This window comes from Phoenix dactylifera, chromosome 1 (genome assembly GCF_051530095.1).
Source record: "Phoenix dactylifera cultivar Ajwa chromosome 1, Ajwa_hap1_PhDact_Kaust_v1.1, whole genome shotgun sequence".
Taxonomy (NCBI): domain Eukaryota; kingdom Viridiplantae; phylum Streptophyta; class Magnoliopsida; order Arecales; family Arecaceae; genus Phoenix; species Phoenix dactylifera.
The window spans coordinates 56,917,616-56,932,463 of record NC_143190.1 but is presented as its reverse complement, the minus strand read 5'-3'; the positions used below and the strand labels follow the sequence as shown (position 1 = coordinate 56,932,463).

The following is a 14,848-nucleotide window of genomic DNA, read 5'->3' as shown; positions in this document are numbered from 1 at the left end:
GCATAAAATAATCTAAGGGCTGAACCCATTAACAAGATAAGGTCGGGATTTCATCACTCGTCCTTAGCCCAAAAATCATCCAAGTGCATAAATATCCTAAGCCTAATTAAAATCAACTAGACGTTGGCCCCTAAGGATAATCGAGCTCAATAGGACGAAGACCACTGAAAGTTGCACCAATTTCGCTCTATGACCCCGGTCGATGTCTAGGCAAGCTTTGTCCCTCTAAGTGATTGAAGGGAGATAGTTTCTGTTCGAGGAAAGTGGGTTTTAAGTGGAACCTTTGCTATACGCATCGTGACCCCTCCACTTACCTGGGAGCTTACCTGGTCGACTAGGTTATTAGACCGGATTGGAGGCTTAAGTGTACTCTTCAAACCAGTTAGGAGCTGTCTAGAATATTTAGGAAAACATTAGAAATAAGGGTGCTATGCTTTGATATTGTTTGATTGTGAATAATTTTAGTAGCAGGGTGTCAATATTCATAGCTTTAGGTAATATTCATACTCATCCAAAACTCTAAAAAAAATATATATATATATACAAAATAAATAAATAATTAATTAATAATAATAATAATTATAAAAAAAGTCGACTGGTTAATTGGTCAGTATATGCGGTTGTGGCAAAGGGATAAAACGAAAAGATTATTCCGAGTTGAATCAAGGGATAAAAGTTCAAATAATCAAATGGAAGATAATGGTAGTAATCAGGAAGATAATGAATTTCAAGATGACTTACCTATTAGAACGCTTCGTGATTATCTACAACCCACTAGGATCAGTACCCCATCCTGTATGGTTATTCCTACTGCTGCGGGGGCCTTTGACATGAAACCAGGAATAATCCAATTACTCCCAAAGTTTCATGGACTTGACTCCGAAAGTCCCTACTTGCACCTAAAAGAATTTGATGAAGTGTGTTCAACACTTCAATTTAATAATATCAATGAAGAGGTAGTGAAGCTTAAGTTATTTCCTTTTTCTTTAAAGGAAAAAGCTAAGTCATGGTTACATTCTTTAAGACCTAGGACCATAGCTACCTGGCAAGAAATGACAAGAGAATTTTTAAAGAAATTCTTCCCAACACATAAAACAAATACACTTAGAAGAAATATCATGAACTTTGCACAAAAAGATGGAGAAACATTTTTTCAGTGTTGGGAAAGATTTAAGGACCTTCTGCTTGCTTGCCCACATCATGGATATGAAATTTGGAGGGTCATTAGTTTCTTTTATGATGGATTGTCCTCCAATATGAGACAATTTGTAGAAATGATGTGTAATGGTGAATTTATGAATAAGAAACCAGAGGAAGCTTGGGACTATTTTGATCTGTTGGCAGAAAATGCACAGGCTTGGGATACAATAGATAAGAACGAGAAACCTAAAATACCGACTAATACTAAAGGAGGAATGTATCATGTTAAAGAAGAAAATGATGTAAATTTAAAAATTGCTAATCTAACTAGGAAGGTTGAAGCCATTGAATTAAGCAGAGCCAATACAGGAAAGGCACCTACTATAGATGAAAGTATTTGTGAAATCTGTGAGAGTAATGCACACTTAACCAAGGATTGTCCTACAATCCCCGCCTTCCAAGAAGTGTTGCATGATCAAGCGAATTTCACAAATGCTTATAAGAGACCATTTCCTGAAACATATAATCCTAACTGACAAAACCATCCGAATTTTAGTTGGAGACATGGACCCACTGCCAATGAATCTCAAGGGAATTCCATACCCTATGTGCCACCCCATAAGAGATCCCTTGAAGATATTTTGCAAACCTTCATGCAAGGGCAGACTCAAATAAATCAGAATACAATGCAATCACTCCAAGAACTTAAAAATTCTGTAGGTAGAATTGAGGCTCAACTCAATGTTAGGGAAAAAGGAACATTTCCAGCCCAACCTCAATCTAACCCAAAGGGTCAACATGAGGTCCATGAAGCAAGTTCATCCCAACCTAGATTTGAACAAGCTAAGTCTATCACAACCCTTCGTAGCGGAAAAATAATTAACAAAGAAATTCCAATGAAGGATGACAAACCTGAAAAATCCATTGAGAAAAGGAATGAAAATAATACTGAACAAGATGATCCAATACCTCATCATAAGATAGTTGCTCCATTTCCTCAGCGCTTGCTTGCAGCTAAAAAGGGAATACCTGACCAAGAAATTCTGGAAATTTTTAAACAAGTAAAGATTAACATTCCTCTATTAGATGCCATTAAGCAGATCCCATCTTATGTCAAATTTTTAAAAGATCTTTGTACCATAAAGCGAAAGCTTTATGTACAAAAGAAAGCTTTTCTAACTGAACAGGTGAGTGCTATTCTCAAACACAACACCCCACCTAAATATAAAGATCCTGGTTGTCCTACCATATCTTGCATCATAGGAAACTTCAGGATACAACGAGCCCTTCTGGATTTAGGTGCTAGTGTTAACTTACTGCCCTATTCAGTTTATGAACAGTTAGGACTTGGTGAACTAAAACCCACCAAGGTTACTCTCCAACTTGCCGATCGATCTATAAAGATACCAAGAGGAATAGTCGAGGATGTACTTGTCCAAATTGATAAATTCTACTTTCCAGTCGACTTCATAGTATTAGATACCCAGCCTGTCATGAACTGTACCACTCCAATACCTGTCATTCTAGGCCGCCCATTTCTAGCTACTTCCAATGCTTTGATTAACTGTCGAAATGGAATAATGAAAATGTCATTCGGGAATATGACTATAGATTTTAATATATTTAACATTTGTAAACAACCCGATAATGATAACGAAAATGATGAAATTCATGGAGTTAATCTGATCGATTCCATTGTAGAAGATGCTCTTGTCCCATCTCTTTCTTCTGATCCTTTAGAAACATGCCTAACTCATTTCGGAAATACAGATATCAACCAAAACTTTAGAGAAATCAGTGCTATATTAGATTCAGCTCCTCTGTTGGATACAGATAGGTGGAAATCTCGTTTTGAAGAATTGCCCACACGCAACAATAGTCCTCTACCATCTAGTGTTCAAGCACCTAAACTTGAGCTAAAGCCTTTGCCATCTGAGCTCAAGTACGCATACCTTGGTCAAGAAGAGACTTTTCCTGTGATCATATCATCCCAACTCGAACAAAGTCAAGAACTAAAATTATTAGAAATTCTCAAAGAGCATAAGGGAGCAATAGGGTGGACAATTGCTGATATCAAGGGAATTAGTCCCTCAATTTGCACTCATAGAATCCACTTAGAAGCTGATGCCAAACCTTCTCGTCAACCTCAACGTCGATTAAACCCAAACATGAAGGATGTGGTTAGGGCAGAAGTTCTGAAACTTCTGGATGCGGGTATGATCTACCCAATTTCAGATAGTAAATGGGTAAGTCCAACCCAGGTGGTCCCGAAAAAATCTGGTGTTACTGTAGTCAAAAATGCCAACAATGAATTAGTTCCAACTAGGGTCCCCACTAGTTGGCGTGTATGCATTGACTATAGGAAACTTAATTCTGTCACTAGGAAGGATCATTTTCCTCTACCTTTTATTGATCAAATTTTAGAAAGGTTAGCAGGTCATAAATATTATTGCTTCCTAGATGGCTATTCAGGTTACAACCAAATTGCAATTGATCCTGAAGATCAGGAAAAGACCACTTTTACATGTCCTTTTGGCACATTTGCTTACAAGAGAATGCCTTTTGGATTATGTAATGCTCCTGCAACCTTCCAAAGATGCATGCTCAGTATTTTCTCCGACATGGTTGAGCGCTTTTTGGAAGTCTTCATGGATGATTTTTCAGTTTTTGGCTCCTCTTTTGAAAACTGTGTGGACCATTTAAGACTAGTCTTAATTCGGTGTGAGGAGAAGAATCTAATCTTAAACTGGGAAAAGTGCCATTTCATGGTAACTAGGGGAATTGTTCTCGGGCATGTCATTTCATCTGAAGGAATTGAAGTAGACAAGGCTAAAATTGACTTAATTGCTAACTTACCCAACCCAAAAACTATCAAAGATATACGCTCATTTTTGGGTCATGCAGGATTTTATAGGAGATTCATTAAAGATTTTAGCTCAATATCTAAACCCTTATGTAATCTCCTTCAAAAGGAAACCCAATTTGTGTGGTCAGAAGAATGTCAAAAAGCTTTTGATAAACTCAAAAGCTTGCTGACCTCTGCTCCCATCATGCAACCACCTGACTGGTCACTTCCTTTTGAAATTATGTGTGATGCCAGTGAATATGCAGTTGGGGTAGTTCTAGGGCAAAGAAAAGAAAGAAAGCCTTATGTTATCTACTATGCAAGTGAGACTTTAAATAGTGCACAAAAGAATTACATCACTACGGAAAAGGAACTACTTGCCGTAGTATTTGCACTAGACAAATTTAGGTCTTACTTGATTGGATCCAAAATCATTATCTACACTGACCACGCTGCCCTTAAGTACCTTCTTTCAAAAAAGGATGCTAAGGCGCGTTTGCTTAGGTGGATCCTTCTGCTCCAAGAATTTTTTCTAGAAATAAGAGATAAAAAGGGGATAGAAAATGTAGTAGCTGATCACTTGTCCCGTCTGACTCTTTCAGATTCCTTAGACAATTCACCCATAAGAGACACTTTCCCTGATGAGCAACTCTTTGAGATCCAGTCGTCACCCTGGTTTGCAGACATTGCAAATTTTCTTGTCACGGATGAACTCCCGATTCATTGGAATAAACAGGACAAAAGAAAATTTCTGACCGAAATAAAAAATTTCTTCTGGGATGATCCTTATCTTTTCAAATACTGCCCAGACCAAATTATTAGGAGATGTGTACCTAATGACGAATTTATTAGTGTCATTTCCTTTTGTCATTCTGAAGCTTGCGGTGGTCATTTCTCTGCTAAGAAAACGGCTGCAAAAATTTTACAGTGCGGTTTCTATTGGCCCACCTTGTTCAAAGATTTCCATAACTTTTGCAAAGCTTGTGAGCGTTGTCAAAAGTTAGGTGGGATAACTCGTAGGAATATGATGCCCCTCAACCCAATTTTAATTATCGAAATATTTGACTGTTGGGGAATAGATTTTATGGGTCCATTTCCTCCTTCATTCGGAAATTTGTACATCTTAGTAGCTGTAGATTATGTCTCCAAATGGATTGAGGCAATTCCTTGCAAACATAATGACCATAAAACTGTTTTAAAATTTTTAAAAGAAAACATTCTTTCCAGATTTGGAACGCCTCGAGCCATCATCAGTGATGGGGGTTCACACTTCTGTAATAAGCCTTTTGAGGCTTTAATGCGAAAATATGGAATCACCCATAAAGTCGCCACCCCTTATCATCCACAGACAAGTGGACAAGTTGAAGTATCCAATTGATCAATTAAGAATATTCTGGAAAAAACGGTTAACCCAAATCGCAAAGACTGGTCTTTGCGTTTAACTGATGCAATTTGGGCTTATCGTACTGCTTTTAAAAGTCCAATTGGAATGTCTCCGTACCGTCTTATTTTTAGTAAACCGTGTCACTTGCCTGTGGAATTGGAGCATAGGGCATACTGGGCTATTAAGAGATTTAATTTTGATATGGATAAGGCTAGTTCACTACGCAAACTTCAACTTAATGAACTAGAGGAAATCAGGAATGAAGCATATGAGAATGCTCGAATTTATAAGAATAAAATGAAAGTCTTTCATGATAGAAATATTATGAGAAAAACATTTGAGCCTTCCCAGAAAGTTCTATTGTATAATTCAAGACTTCATTTATTTCCAGGAAAATTGAGATCTAGATGGACTGGCCCATTTATAGTTAAAACTGTTTATCCGTATGGAACCGTTGAGATAGAGAATCCAAACACCGGTAATATTTTTAAAGTAAATGGCCAACGTTTGAAGTTATTTTTGGACAACTTTACCCCAGAAATTGAATCGACTAATTTGGGAGATCCTGTTTATCAGGATTGATCTCTATATCTGCTAGAGATCCTTTGTTTGTACATAATTTTTCTTTCTTTCATATGACAATTGGTGAGCAACAACAGTGTGCAGTCATTCTATCAGGTAAATTCTAACCTTCAGCCTTATTATCCTTCATACTATCATATTTAATGCATTCATGTTGCAACATTGGGGACAATGTTGAAATTAAGTAAATATCATACTAATTGTCATATCTTTCAAAAAAAAAAATTAAATAAATAAATAAAAATAATAATAATAATATATATATATATATATAATAATAATAATAATAGTAATAATAATAACAAACATATATTTTGTTTCATTTAATTACCACTTTAATTTTTTTTTCAAAGAATTAAATATGTGTAGCTATTAAGGCAAGGAACGCATTATGACTTATCAGAGACCTATTACTAGATCCCCACATAAGTATTCAATGACAATAGGAAGGCCTCAGGAGTTCACTTGTGTTACCTATTTGTTTGTTGACCTTATTCGCAAGAGAAGTACGAGTGTCCTTATCCTAAAGTTCATGTTTTGGTTTTCACATAAAGATAGAGTTTGAAATTCCCGGCTAGATCACCTGGGTACCTTATGTTCTGACCTTGGTTGACCTATTGTCACAATACAGTCACGTTACATAAAAAAAAAAAGAAAAAAAGAAAAAAAAAGAGAAAAATAATACAGTTTGTCTTCACTGAGTAACCGGGCCTCTTGCCTACAAAGCAGCGAGTGTTCGCATTAAAAGGTGAAAATGACTGAAATAAGTGACTAGTCTGACCTCGTGGCGTAGTCTGGTTCGAGTAATTAAGTCTGAGGGGTGTTTCACCTAATGCCTTGAGCCAACTGGATCAAGAGTCATTGACCCAAAGCTCGTTATATGGACCTTACTAGAGCCTAATGGAGTTAGATTGTTGTAGTCACTGTGTGAAAAAAAAGAAAAAAAAAAAAGAAAAAATTTATTGAAATAAACATGAGTGGGTTAGTTAAATTAAAACCAAGTGACTTGTGGATGACTGGTTTGACTCCATTGTTTTAGAATTCTGTATACCTGGGATGTCTAGTTGGGATTGATAGCTTCATTTTTATATGCGAACCATTCTGGACAAATAACATGTGATATTCGGAAAATTTAGTGGGTCGGAAGCTAACAAATGGTAGTTAACATTTGTGAATTTGAGTAGTGCACCTAGAACTCAAAGGGTACCCAATTGTGGTGGAGGTATAGGTATTCTGAGACGTCACATTTACATTTGCCTTAAGAGTTGCTATGTTTTAAAGTATCTTCTAAACGATGTTTGTGGATAACATCACTGCAAACCCTCACGAGACAACACTCGTCTACTAGGGTAACCTAGGGGTTTAACGGCTTGTTGCACGTGCTAAGTGCAATCGTAATGCTCTACGAAAGTGAGTCTTTATTTTAATTCATGCATATTGATATATATATATATATTAATAAATAATACTTTTGCACCCTCATTTTATTATTTTCACACTAAATTGCTAGAGACTAGCAATAAGCTAGTTGGGGGGTGTGATGAGAGTACAAAAGTAAAATTTTCATATTATCTTAATTAGTATTATAGCTAATCTTTATTAATAAAATTAATTAATTAATGCTTTATCTGTGTCTGAGTGCATATAATTCAAAAAACCCTATAATGCTGGATTTTAGCCCAATGCCCGGTAGTTCGAGCTCAACAAATCCTTAGCGTCTCATCTGAGCCTCACGTCGCCAGTCATCCGCATGCAATCCATATCACTGTAACCACATGTTTCAGCCAGCACAAATGCCCGCATCGTGGAGCTTCCTAGCATCATCAAAACCATCCATGTGGCTTTCCAAGCATCATGGCATCTCCTCCATGGAACCTAAATCAAACCCATGGAACCTAAATCAAACCTACGGGACCTAAGCCAAACCGGCTCTTCAATTCAAGCCACATCTCATTCATGGTTTCGGATTCCCCTGTTTCAAGAATATTCAGCTGCATTCCTTTCTTCCCATCATTCATCTATACTCAAAACATCAACGGCAGCAAAGGAAAGTAGCCAAACCGTTTGCATTCCACTTCAGCAATCCCCCATCCGCTCGAGCACGCATCCGTGAACGTCCATGGCAGCATGAAACCAAGACGTTTCCCCTGTTTCCTCCCAGCTCATCCACGCGTTCCAGCAGACAAATCCTTAGCGATTCGACTTCCTTCATCCCGTATCTCAAGCAACCACGGATCATTTCCAAGCCACGAAGTCTTGCATTCAAATCTAACATCAATGTCTACAGTTGCTCAAATTCTGCAACGTTCCCAGTCGAGGAGTCCCAAGCCATGTCTCTTCCGCTCCCAGTTCCTAAGCGTCCACAACGCATCCTTCGGTCTTCCCAGCCACACTGCTGAAGGTGTCTATAAAAGGAACTCAAGAGAGAGGAGCAAAGGCCATCTGGTGGAGGTAGAACCAGCCGACGGGAGGGGGGAAGAAAAGAGAGGATCTTACCAGCCGGCCGGATCCATCCAAGTCTGAGCGATCCGGGGGAGGAAGGAGGGGATTCATTCCTACACAGCCAACGGAAGAGGACGGAAGAAGAAGAGGAGAGGCCACGGGAGAGCCGACGGAAGAAGAGGAGAAGCAGCCGACGGAAGAAGAGGAGAAGCAGCCAGGTTCCATTCGACTCCAAGCTTTTAATCCAGTCGAGCAAGAAAGAAGGAAGGCCACGGAACCAGAAAGTCTTCATTTGCATCTTCCCAGCCGGGCAATAGAGGAGGAGAGGCCACGGGAGAAGAAGAAAGGAAACAGAGTACTCTGTTTCCTAATAGAAGAAAAAAAAAAGGGTTTATGTTTATTTTATTTATTCTATGCTAATCCCTTTTATAAAATTGCTTGCATCTCATATGGATAACTAAATCTCTTTTAGCTAAGGCTAGGGAAAAGCCTAGCATTTTCTTCATGTATTTTCTTTAATCATCAATGGGATTTTAATGTTTTTGATTTGATTTATGGTGCAGTAGATTTATAAGAATTATTTCAAACTTATATATTTTTTTTGATTTGTTATTTCCCCCGGGTATAACAGATACTTAGAAATTCCTGTAGTTTAAAATAGAATTACTGTAATACTGCCCATAAAACTAAATCTATTTTATTATGATTAATAGATGATTTTAAGAAAAGCATGATTAAGTGCTAGGCTGAATCCTAATGCCTTAGTTATATTTTTATCAATCTGAATATTATTTAGCCTTTAGTTTTTGTTCACTGTCAAATCCCTGTGGATTCGATCTCGGACTCACCGAGAATATTACTTTGCTACACCCTATACTTGGGGTATTCTACATTTAATTTTCCTTTTAAAAAGAGCAAGATTAAAATCGTAGCAGAGTTCGTTTTCGAGCTTTCGAACCTCGGAGGACGAGTCACCAACCCACCTAACGGTTGGGTCGGAGTGTGCGTAGATACACTCCAAGCAGGGCTGAGGTTTCGTCTGCACGGATTCCTGGGGGAGCTCCTAACGGCGTATGGCCTGGTGCCTACGCAGCTCGCTCCAAACTCGTGGAGGCTAATCATCGGCTTCCTCGCCCTTTGCCTGGCACACGGCCTGTCCCCCTTAGTGAATGTTTTCAAGAGTTGCTTTATATTAAAAGGCAATCCTGTGGATAAAGGATGGTGGTACTTCTCCCCTCGAGGAGGCTGCAAGCTATTTGAGGGCATGCCTACTTCCATCCATGGATGGAAGGATAATTTTTTTTTTTATCTCCTTCGAGTGGTCGTTGGAATTTAGTCTGACCTAGAGCTTTCTGCTGGCCTCGGCGAACAATAAGCTCCCGTAGTTGTCGTAGTCCGAGCAAAAAATCTTAGATAGTTTGCTCGGACTGGAAGAAACTCCTCGGCTCCCTGACCTGCTCAGTGAGGAGGCCTTAGTGAATCTTGGCCTGAGCCCGGCTCGTCCCGAGGGTAAGAGTAATTTGGCTTTTCCTTCTTTCCTTTTTATGTTGGGGATTCCGATAAGACTTTTTGTCTCCATATATTGCAGGAATGATCTTCAATACTAAGACACTGATGGCCGTGTATAGGAAGAAGAGGGCCTCCCCTGAAGGGGTCTGGCCTGAGGGGAGGCCGAAGAAGGCAAGAATTGCCCCCGGCCTCGGGACTGAGCGGGGAGAGCTTGAGGTTGCCGCCCCTGCTCAGGTTGGACCTAGTCAGGGGCCTGCAGAAGAGGCCGAGGTGCCCCAGTCGATGGCTGGGAGGGATCTCTCCGACCGTGCGGCGGTCGCTCTTGCCGACCAAGTCCCGAAGGTCGCCGCGATAACCCAGCCGTTTGGACCAGATTCTGAGCTGGGGTGTAGGCCCGGGACTTCAGTCCCCCCCATGGTCTCGTTATGCGCCGAGGCTGCGACCTTTTCTGAGGTTCCGGCCTTGGCGAGAGTCGAGCTGGCGTTTCTCGAGTTTGGCGGGGAACAACCGCGGCATACACCTGAGGGCGATTCGGTCCTCGAATCCAAAGAGGTTGCTCAGAGGCTCGTGCGCAGCATCATGCTTCCGCGTGACCGCGCACTGATGGAGGAGGACCTTGGCGACCTCGTCCATCACATTTACTCGGCGAGCTTGTGGGTGAGTAAAGTCGTCCTGCTGCCCTTGTTTATCTCCTTTGTGAATGCTCAGTTTTTGTTGACACTCTTGTCTTTTCGTGCCAGTCTCTTCACGTGGTCGATGCGTTGATGCCCAGCATACTCGCCGACCGGGAGGAGCTAAGGGCGCTCATGCTGAGGATGGAGCGCGCCGAGCTCCAAGAGCAAGAGGCCAAAGCCCGAGTGGCATCTGCTGCACAACGTCAGCAGGAGGCTGAAAATCAGGCGGCCGCCGTTGAACAGCAGTGGCATGTGGCCGAGGAGAAAGCTACAGTCACCTCACAGCAGCTTCGGAAGACCAAGAAGAAGGTGCGTGCTTCCGAAACCCTAATAAAGAATAGGTTTGGTCAGATCCAAGATATGGAGGCCGAGAATTCTCGGGCTTGCTCCTCCTCTGCAAGTTGTATCTCCGAGCTCGAGGCCGCTCTGGTTAGCCTTCAGGGCGAGGCGGAAGAGTGGGAGCTGAAGGTCGGGGGGCTCGAGAGCCTAGTGGAATCGTCCGCCCGTGAGGCCGTAAAGAAGTTCCGTTAGTCGGAGGAGTACCTCGCTGACTGGCGGAAGGGGCCGCTGCTGCTATGGTCCAAGATTTCGACAATTGTCGTCTCCAAGTTCAACAGTTCTGCCTTGGAGTCGACCTCAGCGGCCTTGAACCAGACTTGGATGGAGCTGCCGAGGTGGATGGGGACGCTGTAGAAGCCACTGCCGAGGCTAGGTCGGAGATTGCTCCCGAAACTGCCGACGGGAAGGAATCAATAGCCATTCCGGATGCCGGCGCTGGAGCTGAGGCCGCTTCTGAAGTAGGCGGAGACGACGCTCCCGAGGTCGCAACTGTGATGGAGGCCGTAAATGACACCAATGTGGAAGTCGTCCATGTTGATTGATTTTTGTTTTTATTTCTGTAGAGTTGGCCATTTGGGTTCTTTGTAACTAACCCGACCTCAATATACTATTAATAAAATTTCTTCTCTTTCAATATATTATAAATAAGTATTTGAGTTTGTTCTGCTTCATGATCGGTCATCAAGATCCGAATTGTGTGGCCCAGATCCGGGCCCATCTTATATAGCAGGGGTTGCATTTAGCACTTGTTGAAGTCTTCGAGCTTGGTACATTCTCCCGATTTGAAAATAAGCTTTATATGAAGCGAGTTCGTAGCTCCTCATTTGATAGTGCGGGCTGCTTTAAGCCTTGCCTAGGGGAGCGAAATCGGAGAAGGAAGAAACTAACCAAAAATTAACTTAAAGATAGAAGCCCGCCCGAGGGTCGATGTCAACTTGGGAATACAGGCAAGCTCGGGGATAAGCATCCACCCAAGAATAGAAATCTACTCGAGGGCTAAAGCCAACTCGAGATTAGAAATCCACCCGAGGGCCGAAGCCAACTCGGGAATAATAATGAGCTCGGGTATAAACATCTACCCCAGAACAGAAATCCACTTGAAGGCCGAAGCGAACTCGAGATTAGAAATCCATCCGAGGGACAATGCCAACTCGGAAATAATAATGAGCTCGGGGATAAACATCTACCCGAGAACAGAAATCCACTCGACGGTCGAAGCCAACTCGAGATTAGGAATCCATCTGAGGGACAATGCCAACTCGGGAATAATAATGAGCTCGGGGATAAACATCTACCCGAGAACAGAAATCCACTCGAGGGCCGAAGCCAACTCGAGATTAGAAATCCACCCGAGAGACAATGCCAACTCGGAAATAATAATGAGCTTGGGGATAAACGCCTATTCGAGAACAGAAATCGACTCGAGAGCTAAAGCCAACTCGAGATTAGAAATCCACCCGAAGGATAATGCCAACTTGGGAATAATAATGAGCTCGAGGATAAGCATCTACCCGAGAACAGAAATCCACTCGAGGGTCGAAGCCAACTCGAGATTAGAAATCCACCCGAGGGACAATGCCAACTCGGGAATAATAATGAGCTCGGGGATAAACATCCATCCGAGAACAGAAATCCACTTGAGGGCCGAAGCCAACTCGAGATTAGAAATCCACCTGAGGGACAATGCCAACTCGAAAATAATAATGAGCTCGAGGATAAACATCTACCCAAGAACAGAAATCCACTCGAGGGCCGAAGCCAACTCGAGATTAGAAATCCACCCTAGGGACAATGCCAACTCAGAAATAATAATGAGTTTGGGGATAAATATCTACCTGAAAACAGAAATCCACTCGAAGGTCGAAGCCAACTCGAGATTAGAAATCCATCCGATGGACAATGCCAACTCGGGAATAATAATGAGCTCGGAGATAAACATCTACCCGAGAATAGAAATCCACTCGAGGGCCGAAGCCAACTCGAGATTAGAAATCCACCCGAGGGACCATGCCAACTCGAGAATAATAATGAGCTCGGGGATAAACATCTATCCGAGAATAGAAATCTACTCGAGGACGGCGAGGTTTAAACAAACCCCGCAATTGCCCTCCTACTAAGATAGGAGGCACACCCGTAGAATCCTGCAGACAGGGGTGCTCTTTCTCGACTTCCTGTTGACGCCGCAGGGCATTCCGAGCCGAGCTCAAAGGATGACTTTGTAGATGTCTCCCACTCAAATTAGGGGCGCGCTTGTAGAATCTTGTGAACGGGGGTGCTCTTCCTCGGCTCCCCGTTTATGCCGCAGGATATCTCGAGCCGAGCTCAAAGGATGACTTTGTAGATGAACCCCACTCAGATTAGGGGCGTACTTGTAGAATCCTATGGACGGGGGTGCTCTTCCTCGGCTCCCCGTTGATGCCACAGGCATCCCGAGTCGAGCTCAAAGGATGACCTTGTCGATGCCGCCCACTCATATCGGGGCATACTTGTAGAATCCTGCGGACAGGGTTGCTCTTCCTCGGCTCCCTGTTGACGCCGTAGAGCATCCTGAGTCAAGCTCAAAGGATGACTTTATATATGCCCCCCACTCTGTTCAGGAGCATACTTGTATAATCCTGCGGATGGTGGTGCTCTTCCTCGGCTCCTCGTTGACGCCGCAGGGCATTCCGAGCCGAGCTCAAAGGATGACTTTGTATATGGAACCTGCAGTTGCGAGACCCTCGAGCTCTCGCTAAGTCCTGCAAGGTGCCCCGAGGCAAGCTCCAGGGGCAACTTTATAAGGTTATCGGCATATAACTCTTGCTGCCAGGGCATCAAACTTGCGCCGAGTTTCCTAGGACACTTCAGAGATGCCTTGGAAAACTCCGGAGGATAACTTCATTAGATTACAGTCTGGGGGAAGAAAGCCCTGACCTGAAGGAGGCTAAGGTCCTTTCTTGGGGGAGTAATTTACATCTGGGGTCATCAGCCTCGGGTCGGTGAGTGTGGCCTCTTCTCGGCCCCTCGAGGCTAAGGTGGCGTCAACGCATAAGACTCATAGGCGGGGTATTGATAATACCCGCACCGGGGCATGCGTCGTCGGGTCCATCAGATGGTCCCGAAGTCTTTCCCTCAAGCTCCGTTCTGTCGATTGATCCGCCAACAAACCGGCTCAGGAGGCCTTGGCGGACAATCACTTACGATCTTATCGCAGAGCTGATAACAATCGTTCATATCGTGGCTGTGATCCTTATGGAAGCGACAGTATTTGCCCAGACGCTTCCGTGACTTGAATGGTCGCATCTTCGGAGGAGATTGGAGGTAGCTGCAATCCTCAATTTCCATGAGGATTTCAGCTCGGGAGGACATGCGAGGAGTATACTTCTCAAAACTTCGATGGGAGACGTGTCTTTCTGATGACCCAAAGATTGATTTAAAGATTGATTTTGATGATCACAAAATCTTGAAGTATAAATACTAATGTTTGTGTTGCAAGAAGAAAGATAATTTGTTTTACAAGGAACGTAGCAAGTTGGAAAAATACAAGAAGGCCTCAAAAGCTCTCAAGAAAAGTTGGAAGAAAGCTACACTTCATTGGCCCAAGTTTCAAGTTCAAAGAATTCAAGTTAGAGGAGCAAATTTAAAGAAAGATTCAAAAGAATAGTCCTTGAGTCGACTTCTGGAAGTTTAGAGTCGACTCTGGCACTCTGGAGTTTCAAGAAACAGTGCTCGAGTCGACTTCGATACTCTACGAGTCGACTCCGACTGAGAACAAACAAAAAGACAGAGAGTTGATTTTCAGCGCTACAGTGCTCGAGTCGACTCCTACTTCAGCGCTACAGTGCTCGAGTCGACTCCTACTTCAGCGCTACAGTGCGGAGTCGACTCCCAGCTACAGTGCCGACAGACTACTATTCACAAGTCGACTTCTATTTCAGCCGAGTCGACTCCTAC

At 42.6% G+C, this 14,848-nt stretch overlaps 1 non-coding gene and 1 pseudogene across 1 annotated transcript; one reads left to right on the top strand and one right to left on the bottom strand.

Annotated features, from left to right (window-relative positions):
• Positions 1-468: 468 nt before the first annotated feature.
• On the top strand, positions 469-5,409 carry LOC148715419 (uncharacterized; annotated as a pseudogene).
• Positions 1,101-1,207, bottom strand: LOC148715420 (small nucleolar RNA R71). Its single transcript, XR_015974220.1, has one exon. It is a non-coding gene; the product is annotated as a small nucleolar RNA R71 (small nucleolar RNA).
• Positions 5,410-14,848: the final 9,439 nt, after the last annotated feature.